At 38.6% G+C, this 15085-nt stretch overlaps 2 long non-coding RNA genes across 5 annotated transcripts in view; one reads left to right on the top strand and one right to left on the bottom strand.

The window, feature by feature from the left end:
- The window catches only part of LOC104683806, a 96358-nt gene that overhangs the window by 25980 nt on the left and 55293 nt on the right, over window positions 1-15085 (top strand). The gene's annotated exons all lie outside the window — the stretch shown is intronic.
- The window catches only part of LOC104683804, a 71819-nt gene continuing 64365 nt past the window's right edge, over window positions 7632-15085 (bottom strand). For 2 of the 4 annotated variants that reach the window (XR_005602827.1, XR_005602828.1), the window contains exons 3-4: window positions 11794-11972; window positions 9271-9938 (exon numbers count right to left, since the gene is read on the bottom strand). This is a non-coding gene — a long non-coding RNA (uncharacterized LOC104683804). The other 2 variants (XR_005602829.1, XR_005602826.1) reach the window with 2 other exon arrangements.

Here is a 15085-nt window from a genome sequence, read left to right as displayed (position 1 = left end):
GCAAACACACAACACATCATAAGAGATGGGGGAAAAGGCTTTAAAATTATTTCTAGTAAAGAACTAGTGCAGACATTGCAGTTCCTTCTTAGTTTAGACCTTGTGGGTTTCCAGTGTCTTTCCATGGTGGAATGTGGGCTGAACAGTGATGCAATGGGTGGAATGAAGTCTGGCACTGAGCTTAGGAATGGGGCTGGATGCAAGCCCTGCAGCTTTCTTGGCTGGCTTCTGCTCCTGTCCAGAACTGGATGAATGCTTTTCTAAAGTTTGAACGGCTGCAGTAAGTTGCTCTTGGATGTGTTGTTGCTGGTTTTTTTTCCCCGAGTGGCTAATCAAAGAAACAAAAAATTAAATACTTTGAAGAAAACATTTGATGTGAAGTTGGAGATATTTTGTGTGAGAAAAATTCAAATCACAATGAACAGAAACTTGTTTTCACTGTTGAATTTTTTTCCTTAAATGTATCTCTTCTCAGGTGTGTTCCATTTCATACAGTGAAGAGAACTGAAAAAAATGGTAACTGGGTTTTTTTGTGGGTTTTTTTCCTTCTTCCCTCTTTCCTTTTTCTTCTTTGAAGGTGTAATGTCTCTGCAGTTAGGAAAATGGCCTGCTGTCAGGAGATAATTTATCAGACAGTGAAGAAAATCCTGAAGTGTTTGAGGATAGTGGTTAAATTTCTTTAATTTCAAAATATTTTGAAAGGGTTCAGCTGGGAAAAGGGGGTGGAAGAAATGGGAGGAAAAGAAGTTGTATACATCTTTTATGCTTAGGCACAAGATTGAGATGAGAGATGTGGTAAAGTCTGGTACAAAAAGAAGAGGAAAATCTTTAAATAAACTCAAATAGAATAGAATTAATTCAAAACAAACTGAAATATAAATACTTTTTAATTGGGAAAAGTAATCTGAGAATTTTTTAATGTTTTGTCCATAGACTCTGGTTTTTCAATAGAGGGAGTTTTTATTTTCCCCTTTTTGGTAATGGATTGATGCAATCTTTTTTGAGTTAGGAACACTATTTACATTTACAGTTTGAACTGAGATTCAGGAAATCGAAATGACTTGGCAGTGATGTCAAAAGCATCCCAGCAGAGCTAAGAACAGATCCCTTACCTGCATCCTGGATTTGTGCTATTCCTAGCTGGCATTCCTTGGAAAGAGATCTTTCCTGGTCATAGCTGGTGAATCCCAGTCACTCCCTTTCTTTATGTGGCTGGGGGTGGAAGGCTGGGCTGTGTGTGACAGTAACACATTGTGCTGTGTGACAGCATTTGTCACCTCCCAGGGATGTGCCAGCCTGCTCATCCTCAGCATCTTACCTTGGTTTGAGGTCTGCATCCTCTGGGGCGACTTTAAAGAGCTTAATGTGTACGTGGTGAATTTGGGTATTTGTCAGGAAATACACAGCATTTTTCAGAGGGATCACCTGTACTTTTAGGATGGTCAGTGTCAGCAACTGATGGAGCTGTGCTAGAATGCCAAATCTTTGATTCCAGAGCTATTTCAAATTTTGCTCAGCTTCTAATTTCAGGGCATTATTTTTGTTTAGACATTCCCTCAGCCTGGTATATTACTGCCCAGAGTTGCAGCTTGGCTTGCTTCTTTTACTAGTGCGCCTTCTTAAATGTCTGGAAACAATGTTTGCTTAGGAGTAACTGCAGTTCTCCTTATATATAATTTTTCCTTTGCTTTTGCTTATTAATAAATGCCTTTTGTCACTATTTCAAAGCAAAAATGAAGTTAAAAAGGAAAAATTTTCTCTTGATCTAGAGAAAGTAAGAACACTGTTCTAGTGTCAATTGTCAGAGTGTAAAAATCATTAGTCAGGAATACAATTCTGAGAGACAATGTCCTCAGTATTGTCACTAATATAAAATCAAATTATCTATTAAAAGTGTAAATTTGTGTCTTGTAGACTTAAAACTGCTGGATACTGCAACAAAAATCGTGTGTGTTAGTTTTTATTATTAACTCTAGCTTTGAATTAGAATTCCCTCTATTACAGCTTGGAGCTAAACTCTGTTTACAAAACAGTATTTACACTTGACTAATTTTGCAGATCAAACTAATTAAATCAATTAAACTGGTGATTAACCAAATGAAGGCTGATTGCAAAAATTAGTGGGTTTATTTTGGAGGACTGGAAGTAAGCTAATTACTGCAGTGATTACTTGAACCTGGAGTACTCTAAATGTGGTATAAATTGAAACCTCATAGTGAATTAGACTGGGAATTCATTACAGTTTAAAGCACTGTTAATACTATTCAGGCTGCTACTCCTGTGGGAAAATTTCACTCAGTATTTTGTATACTGATAAACAATCATTTAGTCTGTGTCCTTTTAAATAACACCAAGCAATTTCACACAGTATTTTTTTCTTGGAGCCGAGTCACAAGTCTGGTGTTATGAAAATGAAGTTACTAAAATTGTCAATCATATTCCTATGCTGTGCATGATGGGAAATGTAGTCCAACCAAGTCTCCCTCCATCACCGTGAAACCAAGTGTTCTATTCTGGCCTCACATGGTTGCCACAGCATTTTTGGTGTTGATGTCCTACCCTGTGTTTGCCATCGCCAGCTGTTGACTTGGTGCACAGAAGAAATGGGGGTTTGGTTCACTTGCCCTGCTCATCACTTAACTGTTGGCACAGAACAAAATGGTTTGTACTAATCCTAATTTGCTGCATTTCACGCTTGTACTTGGAAATGTGGTGCTGTAGAAGGATTTTAGAAAATGAAACAGATCTGTGAGATTACTCACTCATTTTGTTTGCCAATGCAAGCTATTCCCTGTAGGATACTTCCCAGGCTATTTCATTCCTCCTTGCTTCGCCAATTAACAACGGAATATAAATGTCTACTAAAAAAGACCTATATTATAGAGTTCCTTCAAGCACATCTCCTTGCAAGGGGGTTAATGAAATTGCACAGAATTAAAATAGAAAGACCTCAAAGAGCTGGAATATTGTGTAGTTTGTGGTTATTGCCTATTACACTTATGACTATTGTAAATATGCTTTGTTTTAAGCTTGTTCTGTAAGATCTTTCATTACATCCCTCATCCAGGAAGGGGTTCAGTTTCAGTCCTCATTGCTCCGGTGAATGCAGACACTTGAGAGTTATGCTGTATTAACAGGCTTTTATTCTGTATGTTTTTGCAGGTTTGGATTATTTTCTCATGCATATGAACACACTTGTTTAAAAACAAATTTCTGTAAACCAAAATACGGAACTCACTCCTTCATTTTATTGTCATGTAAGCTATGTCCTACTCTAAGCAAAGCCGTATGTAGGCCTTGTGCAGCATTCCCTTCTGAAACTGTTTGCTGGGGATAAGGAAATAGCTACTTTAAAAAAAAAAGAATTAATTAGAAGCATCACCATTTTTCCCTGTAGTTGTTTAATTGGGAATTGTTCATTTTACTTCTTATACTGCCAGGTGCATTTTATTAAGGGGAACTTCAGACATACAAGGAAAGAATTTAAATCTAGAGATGGTAAAAGCTGCCAATGAAGCCATTTTGCTGGGCAAGTAATCTGAACTGAGATTACTTATGGGAATGGCTGAGGGAAAGGTGATGATCAGCCATGGGATGGGACAGGAAACTTGGTGGGCCATTGCAAAGGCTCAGCACGAGCCAGTAGTGACGGAAGGCAGCAGTGGGAAGCATTTCGGCTATTTCTGAGTAGATCTGGAGTGTGAGGGCTGCAGATGTTGCCCTCTGTGTGCACTAAGCACCAGAGGAGGTTTCCCCGTGTGAAGGCAGGGCCTGGCTTTACAAGGAGTGCAGTGCTTGGCATTTCGTTATCAGACAGCTGTGTGAAATGAGAGAGTAGTGAAGGGATGCAAACCCCGCAGGGAGAGAACTGCCACCTGCGGTGAAAGGGGTGAGGTGTGTGAACTCTAACAAAAGGCCGGTGTTCTCTGGGATGTGCTCACAAATATTTAGCAGCTCTTAGCTCTGGGAAAGAATAGCGCGTGTTCAGTGTTGTACTTGAGCAGAGTGCGATAGCAGAGCACGTCAAACCAAAGAAAAGGGAATACCCAGGAAGGCTCCCTGAGCCAAGCGCCTCCTGGGCAGCGCTGGGAGCGGTGGGCAGGCAGCTCCAGCCTTCCTGCTGGTGGGATGAGGGAATTCGGGGCCTCTGCTGCTCCCCCGTGCTCTTCTCAAGTGTTGGAAAGCACCTGGTGGCAAAAGTACTGAAAGGACACAGGAAGGTGGGTGTTTCACTATGACATATCGGTTTTAGGGTTTTATCTGAGTGTGTCCAAGTAAACTTTCTAAAAAAAGATGTAGGAATACCAAGATGACCTATATCACTATGTATAGACAGTTTAGAAAGAAAATTACATTCTGTTGCAGGGTACCCACTTCTTGAGCAGATTTCTACTGCCATAGGAATCACCTTCTCCAAAAAACATAGGCAGATATTCAAGTTTGTATGTGAAAGTCACATGAAAAATAAGCCTGGGTTTTTTTGCTCTTATTTTTTAGCAAATATATAATCTTCGATAACTGTCTTTGCAATCTACAAATTTTCTTTCTTATAAAGAGGTTTGTTTGTAATGGAATTAAAAATATAGAAATGCAGATTATTAGCTGAATGCTTTAATTGAGGAAGCCTTATATGTGAAGTACAAGGAAATGCCAATGCTTGATTGAACACTGTACCAAAATAAAGCATTTTCTCATACTCTGAGCTCATTTAAAATTCCTTATAAAGCTCATTAAAGCAAAGCAATCTACATGGTAGTTTGTTTTTATAAACTAAGCCAATGTAACTTGTCATTATTTGAATAGATACAAGTGACTATCACATTTTTATTTGCTGATACAGCTCTTTGTGAGTTAAATTCCACAGTATAAATCTGAAGCAAGTTTGCCAGTCTTGGGTAGGTTAGACTGCAATAAGTTTGCTCCGCAATGTCCATTTTCAACTATTCTCCATTATTTAATGTTAGAGCAGAAAGTGAATCTCTTCCTGGCAGCTTCAAATGTTTATTATTCATTTATATTGTGTTACCACCTGGAGTGCTCATCTACGTTGTATATATGTGGGATTTCCACAAGAGCTTAGGAGACAAGTATGTGAAAAGAGAGGAAGCTGAAGGAAAGCATTCATTAACCAACATGACAAAGGTCTATAAAGTAGCTCCAGTAACCCTGTCTAGAGTAAAATTGGTTAAGAAAGAGGTGTGTGCACTCTTAATAAATTCATCATGTAAAAAATGCATTATTTTCTCAAGGAGATAGCAATATTATTCAAAACGTGCTAAAGTGGGCAGGATATCCCAGGAGTAATTGTGAATTATTAGGTCATAGGGACCTCATTGCAAACTATTTGCAAAACTTAATTGGTGTAATAAATAAAATATGCATGCAAATTAGACTACTTTCTGAATTAAAGGAATCTGTTATCCAGCATTGCAAAGATTCATCCTAATTTAATAGCTTTTATATACAGTTTGAGATAGCAATGTTTTATATTTGTCCTGAAAAAAACAGATGGTATTTAACTAAGCCTGAACCAGCCAACTACTGGCATCTGAGAAATGTCAGTGTGTAATGCAGGGTATCACTGGCAGGGTGACACCGGACTCCAGTGGGAGTGTAACAGTATCTTATTTAATTTAGTACACAGAACAAAGTGGCTAAGCAAGGTGACAAAATGAACAGTCCTATTTGCTTTATTCTGTCTAAAAAGACTCCTCCAGTGCTGAGGCTAAAAATATTAGTAGCTTTGAAAGTTCTGTTTGAAGCCCTGTTATTTATTGATTTATTTTCTATTCATCTTAGAATTCTAGTAGCAGAAAGAAGAGCGCTAATGAGTGTAGCTGATTTCATTACCCTAGATATAAAATAGGGACTATGTAGTCATGGTAGTCATGTAATGACTTTGTATCCTAAAGCAAAATCTGAAAGAATCAAAGTGAAGAATCTCTTAGAATAAATATAAATAGATGGCTATGAAGAAGCAGTTAACATTCTCTGTCTAATATCATTTCTCGAGTCAATAACACTGTCTTGTCATCAACCCCAAATCAAGTATTGCATCTGCTTTTTTAAAGCAGTTGATTGAATGAATACAAATGTCTTGCTGTTGTCACTTGGGATAGCACTTCATATATCCCATTTTCTAGCCTCTAATTATTCCATTTGTAGACATGAATGCCATTTAGATGTAAGCTAATTCAGCATGGTAACTCAATTAGATTTGTACTGACTAGGATTTATGAAACATCAATGGATTCTTGGTGAGACCAATGGGACTACCAGTTATTTATCCCTAAGTCTTACTGATACTGCCTCTCAGGAGCTCAATTAAACACGCCAGTGATGAGAATATTTTGTAAGAGTAGTCTTACACAATTAGACTAAGATTTTTGTAAAGCATATCACATGTAAGGCAGGGCATCATGTATTATGCAATACAAAGTTCTCATCTGACTAGTTCATGATGTTGAAGGGTAAAAGAAATTCCCATCCTTGCATTGTTGCTGTAATTATAAAAAACAAAACTCAAATTGAGTTCATAGAAAGTATGATGAAAATTCTGCTTTGCTGATTGAAAAAGTAAAAATCAAACTATATTTATAAAATATTATCTGCATCTTGCAGGTCACAAACAGGTTTCTCTACTAATGTTGGCCCCCTTGGAAACCATGAGTTCCTTGTGTGGATTTAGAGTTCTCGTCGCACTTGATCCTGGCATCATTTTTCTGTTCCAGTTTTGAGAAATAAATTAAATGTTGGGAATGCTTACTAAAATTCTGGTTTTTAAACAATGGAAAGACACTGCGTGAATAAACCTGCATTTATTGTCATTAGGTGTTTAAACTATTAGATCTTAACAATACAGTACTGAGGAAATAGTCATTAGTAGAAACTGAATTATCATTATCAGACAGTATCAGAGTCTGCAGTGAGCAAAAAGACTGTTGTACAGTATTATTTTATTCTTGCTAAGGACCCAAATTCTGGCAGAAGAGGTGTTTGGGACACACCGTGCTTTCCACACTGTTCTGTAGGGTGAAAAGCGAACTGCTGCAAGATTGGGATTTCATGTCACTAAGTGGGAGGAATGAGCAGTGGCATCTGAAATTGGTGTATTGGGGGTTAAAAGTCTTGGCAGCTTTGCATAGAGGGGACTGTAGCTCTTGTAAATGCAGACTGAAAAACTTGATCAGCCAGCTGTGCTGCACAGCTATGGACACCAGCAGGCTAAAGGTAGGCTTGTGCATGGCCAAAATACAGATTTGTGCTGTATTTGACTGGTGTCATGGCTTAGCCCCGGCAGGCAGCCTGGCACCCACAGCCACTGCACCCCCAGTAGGGTGGGGGAGTCAATTGGAAGGACAAAAGTGAGAGAATTTGTGGGTTGAGGTAAAGGCAATTTAATAGATTAAGCAAAAGCTGCCCAAGCAAGCAACACAAAGGAAAGAATCCATTCACTACTTCCTGTCAGCAGGCACATTTGGCTGTTCCCAGGCAAGCAGGGTGCCCTCACATGTAGCTGTTACTTGGGAACGCAGGTGCCATCACTCTGAATGTCCACTCTGCCTCCTTCTTTGCCCCTGTTTTGCTGCTGAGCATGATGTACAGTATGGAACATCCCTTCGGTCAGCTGGCCTGGCTGTGTCCCCTCCCAGCCTCTTGCCCACCCCCAGCCTCCTCACTGCAGGGGCAGAGTGAGAAAAGGAGGAAGCCCGGACACTGTGTAAGCTCTACTCAGCAGTAGCTAAAACATCTGTGTGATATCAGCACTGTGTGGTGACAAATCCAAAGCACAGCACCATGCAGGTTGCAGTGAAGTAAATTAACTCTGTTCCAGACAAAACCAGTCCACCTGGGATTTGGGGGTATGGCTGGTGCTGTCTGGCATTGTTAAGAGTCCCTTTGCATTGCCTCTTGCTTATAGCTGAGAAATGTGATAGAGGAAATGACTGGTAGTGTTGCTGCCGAGTTTACCTTAAAAATATTCTCTCGACTTCCACCTAAAAGTAGAACAATGTTAACTTCAGATCTTTATTAAGCTTCTGCATCTCTACTGAATGCACTCAGCTTTTGCTGGACACTGCAGGAAAACCAGCACAGGGATTTTTGCCTAAATATTTTCTTTCTAGTAGGTAATTTACATATTCTTCCTGCAGATTAGACATTGACTAATGAATGTGCATTGATATGGCCCAAGTATCTCCAAAAGCACCTGTGTGTCTTAAAACACTAAACAACCTGGGCAGCAAGCTCAATCTGATGAACTGTAGGCTTTTGCAGGTGTAAGTGTCAAGGGTAATGAAGCAATTTTTAGGCATTTCAGTATACATCATATTAGGAATGGATAGGTCACACTAACCTATTAGCTATGAAATCATATTGAATTCTATGTGCTAAAATGCTGTCTCACATCTTCAGACTATTTTGTCCATATGTTAAATTTGAGTCTGCAAATTCCTAAAAGAGCTGTGCACAAATTTTCAGGTATGGTTGTTCCCTCACATTGTCTTCTGCTTTTTATGGTACTACCAAATTTGAGAAGTTGTACAAGGGAAATGTATTAGGGGACACTCAGACTCAAGCTGATTTCCTGTGCCAGGAACTCTTAGGCTCCCTGACTCAGAGCCCTTGCTCCCACATTGGTCAGAATGCTGTAGCTGCTGATGGCTTGCAAGGTGGCTGAGGCCACTTTCCTCTAGGAAATATTGACAGCCTGCAGGACTGAATGTTAATGTCAGCTTAACTGATATGGTGGCTGCTGAAAAATGAACATATAAAAAACTTCTTTTATATGGAATTACTTCCTGGGAGAGTGGTGTTTGAAGGGGCTGATTGTGGAAGTGGCATTGTTTGGATGCTGATTTTCTCTACCATGTGCCATTTCTTTCATTAGGTTTACAATAATGTGATTATCCTACTCTGTCACACTGCAGTTCATACTGTTAACACTCCACTTGTGCTCCTCAGTGCTAGTAAGATTCTGTATTTTCTACTAGTTCTGAAAGCTATGCAGGTTTGTGCCTAAAACCAGCTGGTTAGAGACTCCTTCAATTTAAAAACCATTCTGCTACTCAAATATTTTCAGCCTATAATTCTTACTGAATTGTTGTTTAAAAGCAGTATAATAAAATAATAATTCACTTGCCAAATAGTTTTTAGAGGATCCTATCTGCTGTCTTAATTCTTGTTGTTGCTTTCATATAGGATCAGACCAGTATCTTCTCACACTGGGAGAACTCATCATGGCTCCACATCTAAGAATAAATTCATGATGAAATTAATAATAGATTTCAGTTACAGTAATTTTTGTGCAAAATAAAGTATTACTAATCTTAGTACAGGGTAGTAAAAATCTTCTAGTAAATGTTCAGTGTGTTGGGAGATATTTTTATGAAAACTTTTTTCCAAAAACTGTGTTCTTTTTAATGGAGAAGAGACCTCCAATTAAAAAACAGACAGAACAAAAAAACCCCATAAAACCAAACCAAACAAACCTTGTCAAAATTGAATACTTGCATCTTTTATTTTATTTTAAAGTATTTATTTATTTTAAAGTGTTTCTTTTAAAGTATTTTCTTTCATGTAAATAAAATTAGCTGGAGAACAAAGAGCCAGTTGACATTCTTTTTTACACTTTAAGCCAAAACTTTCCAAAAAATCCCAGGAATATTTGAAAACATATGTATTTTGAGTTGAGGAGGGAAATGCTGGTGAGTCTCCACAAAATCACCTCAGTCTTTTTTTTGTTGGCAAACTCAGCAAAGAGGCTGGGCTTGGGCTTGGGACCCGAGCTGTGGTGCACAGATCAGTTCTGGATTTACAGGTGCACCTTGTGCCTGTGCTTTCTGTCACAGGGAGCACTGAGCCACTGCAGCCCACAGCAGTGCAAGATGGGAGCTGCTTGGAATTTTGCTTTGTCTTCAACTCAAGAGGTTCACTTTCTGAGGGAGCACAAAGAGAAGAGAAAAGGAACAGTCACCAAGCAATCTTTGGGCCTCTTTTTGTCCTGTTCACAAGGAAGCTTTTGGTACCCAGTCCCCCCCTCAGTCCCTTCCTTCAATTCCAACTCACTCCTCATCCTTTTCACTTCCATGTCTAATGGGAGTCATCTCTATCCTTCTATTCAGCACCTATGATTTTATCTACTTAGAGAGCTGAAAGCCTCATTTAAACACTCTTAATTCCTCTGAATCCTCAAAACTGACCTGTTAGTAGTTATTCAGTCTTACTGATGGATTTGTAGATGTAGTGCACAGGCACATACACAACCACAGCTTTTGCATAAAACTGAACTCATTCTAGAATCAGGACTGGGATACCTGAAGAAGACATGTAGCTTGTCTTCTCTCCTAAGTCTGGATCACAGCTACAGAAGTCATTCCTGACTGGTTTTTGTCTACACTGTTCTTAAACCTAGATAATTAAGATGCACAACATATTCCAGTGCTAATGCTAATATTTAATTTTCCTGCTGAAGTACATGACTAGTTTTTCTTATTACCATCATCATGGATGTGGGGAAAAATAATTTCCTTAGTAGCAGGCTTTATTCCTCTCCTGCGAGAAACCTCCTCTATGGGACAAACAGAACCCCAGTTGTTTCAGTTTCCCCAATGGGATTTGCGTGCTCTAATGCTATGTTGTATCTGGTTGTCTTCCTCTGGACTTATCTCCATTTAGTTTATGTGTTTCTTATCTGGCAAGATTACTTTGATTTCTATTCCTTGAGAATGTTCACAATTCTTCCCACCTTGCAGTAGATTTATAAGCACAGTCTCTTTTCATCTAAGTGGGTAGTGAAAGTAGGGATTGATACTAATGCAGGATGGAAGCATGGAGAGCCCAGCCTGACAGTGGAGTTTGACACTAGAAATTGCTCTTGAGGGTGCTTTTCTACCTGTTTTAGAGTTTGCTCTTGTCCTGATTTTGGGTCATATAGAATGAATTTTCTTCTTACTAGCTGGCACAGTTCTGTGCTTCAGATTCAGTACAAGAGTAATGTTGATAACACATTGATGTTTTAGATGTTGCTAAGTAATGTCTATACTAAATTAAGGACTTTCCAGGGCCTCGTGCTCTGCCAGGGAGAAGGTACACAAGATGTTGAGTGGGGGGTACAGCTGGGAGAGCTGACCCAAACTGGCCAAAAGGATGCTCCAAGGTGTGGAATGTCACACACAAAATGGGGAGAGTTGACTGAGGAGCATCGATTGCTGCTCAGAGACAGGCTGGCTGTCAGTCAGTGGGTGGTGAGCAATTGTTCTGTACAACAGCTCTTTCTCTTGGGTTTTATTTCTCTCTAGCCCTCCTTTTTGTTATGATTATTATATTGTATTATGTTTTAGTTAGTAAGCCATTCATATCTCAACCCATGAAGTTTGCCTTTTTGATTCTCCCTCCCACGGGGTGGTTATCCTGTTGCAGAAGGATGTTAAAATTTGTGAAAGCAAATCATGTCAAATTTTACACACAGCTTCTGTGTGTAAAACTGTAAAACTGCTGGTGATGTTCAGAGAAGCTCAACTGCAATTGTGCTTTTCCAGCTGCTACCATTAAATCCTAGTTCAGAATCCAAGAATTCCATGGAGATGGCTCAGTATGAGCCCTGTATCTTTGGCCCTTAAACTTGGGCTTTGACCTGAGGACACTGCAGATGCCTTTTGTCCTGTGTACCAGATATTGCACTCTTGGGAGCACAGGTAGCAATGCAGTGGTGCTGCTTGTAGAGACAGGGAATGGGGAGAAAGTCCCAGTAGGAATTCTCCTCACCTGCTGCATAAAGTGACACCAAGTTACCTGAAAGTTTCTTCAAGTGCTGTTTCCCCTGCAAGCCAAGCTGACCCTCAGATTGCAGCACTCCAGGAGTTTCAGGTGATTGTTGCTCCAATGAGGTGTTTCATGCCTGGAATTATTTCTTTGATGGAAGAAATAGAGAGTAGGATCAGGAACAGATGGTGGATAATGACGTCTTAATTCTAGAGAGAATGAAAGTGCTGTTTCATTATGGAGTGGTATATTTAAATTGCCTTCAGGTGTTAGTTTAAGAGAGTAGAGGAAAAAAGAAAAGTTAAAAAGATTTTTAAGATTTAGTAAAAGGGATAGAGTGGTACAAATCAGAGCTAGTAATAATGCCCTACAAACCTGTCAGATTGTAGTAATGTTACAAGTGCTTGCTAAAGGGAATCATTGCCCCATGTATGGTGATGGACTTGTTTCACTTTGATGAATCAACTGGTTTGAATTATTAGAAAAATGAAATGTTTTCCCTGGTTCAGAATTTCCAAATGCCCCTTCAGGATAAAAGGATATGCTTTATGTCTTTTTAATAATTTGAGAATCAATTTTATGCTATGCAAAATACTCCCTCTTTAAAGCACTAACTTACACTTTAAAACAAATCCATGGTCCAACTGAGTTTGGTGACTAGTAAGTTTCATTTAAGGAATTTCTTTCCTTCTGCTAAACTTTCCTACAAATTGGGCTTCTTTTAGTAAACATGTAATCCTAAAGGTTTATTATGACACTTTCAGTAAGCAGAATCCTGGCTGATAGAAATGTTGATGTAAATTGGGATTAATCAGGCTAATTCCTATGTGAATTTATGGCATTTATGTATGAGAGATTGGAAAACTATCAATTCAAGACGTGTGTGATAGAAAACCCACATACTGACATATTTCTTTCTGTGAAAGATGTCATTGAAGGGCTGTTGCTGTGTTACATATGTAAAATGTGTGAAAGATGAATAGAGATCCATACATAAACACTTTTGATCTGTTTGTATGCATTTGAGGAAAAGCTCTCATAGATTTCTTAAAAATACACAAATTAATATTGCTTACTTTTCAGCAGGGGTAAATTAGGGTCTTTGAGACCTTCTTAGAACAGTCTGGAGTTAAATAATATGCATGTTTTTCATTTTACTATGATGAATGCAAAGCTATTAAACAACCTTTTAAAGAGTTGGTGTAATTATCTGTAAACAGTAATGCTACAAAAAAAGGTCAAGTTGTCCTGCCATTAGAAGTTTATGGATATAAACTGGATTTATGTTGCCATAAAATGGGCACCGACTAACTAGATTAATTCTACACAACTAAACCAACTGTAGTAATATTTAGAAACAATAAAGTGATACCAATTAAAGCAATTTTATTTTTTGTGTCATATTGATTAATGGTGCACTAAAATTAACCAAAGACCTTAAAATCAGAATGGTTGCAGGAGGCATCCACATCTCAGCATTATTACCAACAAGAAGGAGCAGTTAAGGGAGATGGCCCTGCAATAGTATGAATATTTAATTAATAATTAGTCATGTAATTTCTCCTCAGGAATTATTATCCCTCAAACTGGTTTGTGAATTTAATTATTAGCAGCCTTTTTGTTTCCATGTCCCCTCATTACTGTCAGGATTGATGTAACATAAACTTCATTAAAAATTAAAGCAAGAGTCTTAATTACAAGGCTACCCTGACTGAAGTCAGAATTAGCCAAGTCAGTGATGTGCAAATGAGTGCATTATTTAAGAAACATGCTGGAAGTAGTTATGCTAATGTGGAAGGTTCACAGTAGCAGACCTTTTCACTTGCGGTTGCATATTCATTAAATGCACTATGCAAATTTAATGTAGCAGCCTTAGTAATGTGTTGTTAATTTATTCAGATTTATTGAGTAGGACTTAAAAAAAATGTACAAATTTAATTACTCTATCTGCTAGAATGATATTAGGAGAGGTAGTGGAGGTTTAAAATGTGTTGATCTGGATTACTGCAGTTTGATGGAGGATGTAGTATCAAAGGACACAATTTTGATAACTAGGCTTGAAAGAATATTTGATTTACTTATAGAATGATCTAAGAAATCACTAAAATTGCACATGCTACTTCCCAATAGGAAAGTAAAAAAAAAGTCTCAGTTGTATTAACTTAAGAGCTAAAGCAGTGCTGAGTCCACAGTCTAATGGATGTAATGATCCTTCTGAGACCAGTAAAGGTTATGTATGGAGATCTATGGGAAGCAAAGTGTCTTTGTGGAAAGTTCACTGGTTGTTACATGTTCCTTGTTGATGCTGCTGCTCATCAAGTTTAACAACAGGAATCCTGTCACTTTGCAACATTACTGGCAGCACACAGTCATTTGTTAGCAGTGGCTGATATGAAGTTTAAATTTCTGGTTTTTTACTTTACAGTCTGCTAAAAAACCCAACACAAAGACTGCAAATTTACCATTGTGGAATAATTCTTACCTGGTATATTTTTTCCCCTATGAAAGTGATACAGATGGGAAAAAACCTATGTGATTGCATTGTAGTATTCACTTTGAAACCTATTCAAAATTATCTAGTCTCTCGTGGAAAGACTCATGCCAGCAAATGTGACCCTGTTACCACTGAGGAACAGAAAAGCTGAGCTAGAACAATTTGTTTTCAAATGTCTTTGATTCTCCCCCATGTAACAGCTTCCATATTTTTATTTCCCACCTGATGCGTGGTTTCAGAAAAGTAATTGCTGCATGTCTTGTGCTTTTTCAGTAATCAACTTCATAGCTGGGTATCTGTAAAAGTTCAGATAATTTTCACACACTTGTAAGGGCTAACGCCTGGGCTGCTTATCTGGGCAGTAAGAGTATAAAGGACTCCCTCCTTCCAGGTGTGATAAGTCCTTGCACATTCTCCTCAGTGTGGGGTTGTCTCGCTATTTGCTCACTATTGAATTGTCAGACATCCAGGCTGTGTCAGGCCACAGGCTTGATACTATAAATAAGTGACTTCTGTTCCCTTGAAAATGTCTGATCCTGCCTCCCCTCGAAGGAAACAGTGAACAGTCCACATGTTTGTCTGAGTTAAAACTTAGGTACTTGCAGCCAGGAAAACTCTGAGCCTTCAGGTCAAGATGCTAATGCTGGGCACAGGCAGGTCTGCATTATGAAGCCTTTGGTAAAGCTCACCTGAGAAGTTCTTTTTCTTCTACTTTTGTTTCTTGTTACTGCTATGGTGAGGCTGCTATCTCCTCTGTCCTCTGAACAACACTGCAGAAATTAACTTGACTGTTCACTTTTAAGTCCCTAAAAATTAGCTGCCATTTGA

Source organism: Corvus cornix, chromosome 10, assembly GCF_000738735.6.
Source record: "Corvus cornix cornix isolate S_Up_H32 chromosome 10, ASM73873v5, whole genome shotgun sequence".
Lineage (NCBI taxonomy): Eukaryota > Metazoa > Chordata > Aves > Passeriformes > Corvidae > Corvus > Corvus cornix.
The sequence above is the reverse complement of the archived record's forward strand: the minus strand, read 5'-3'. Positions and strand labels throughout refer to the sequence as shown.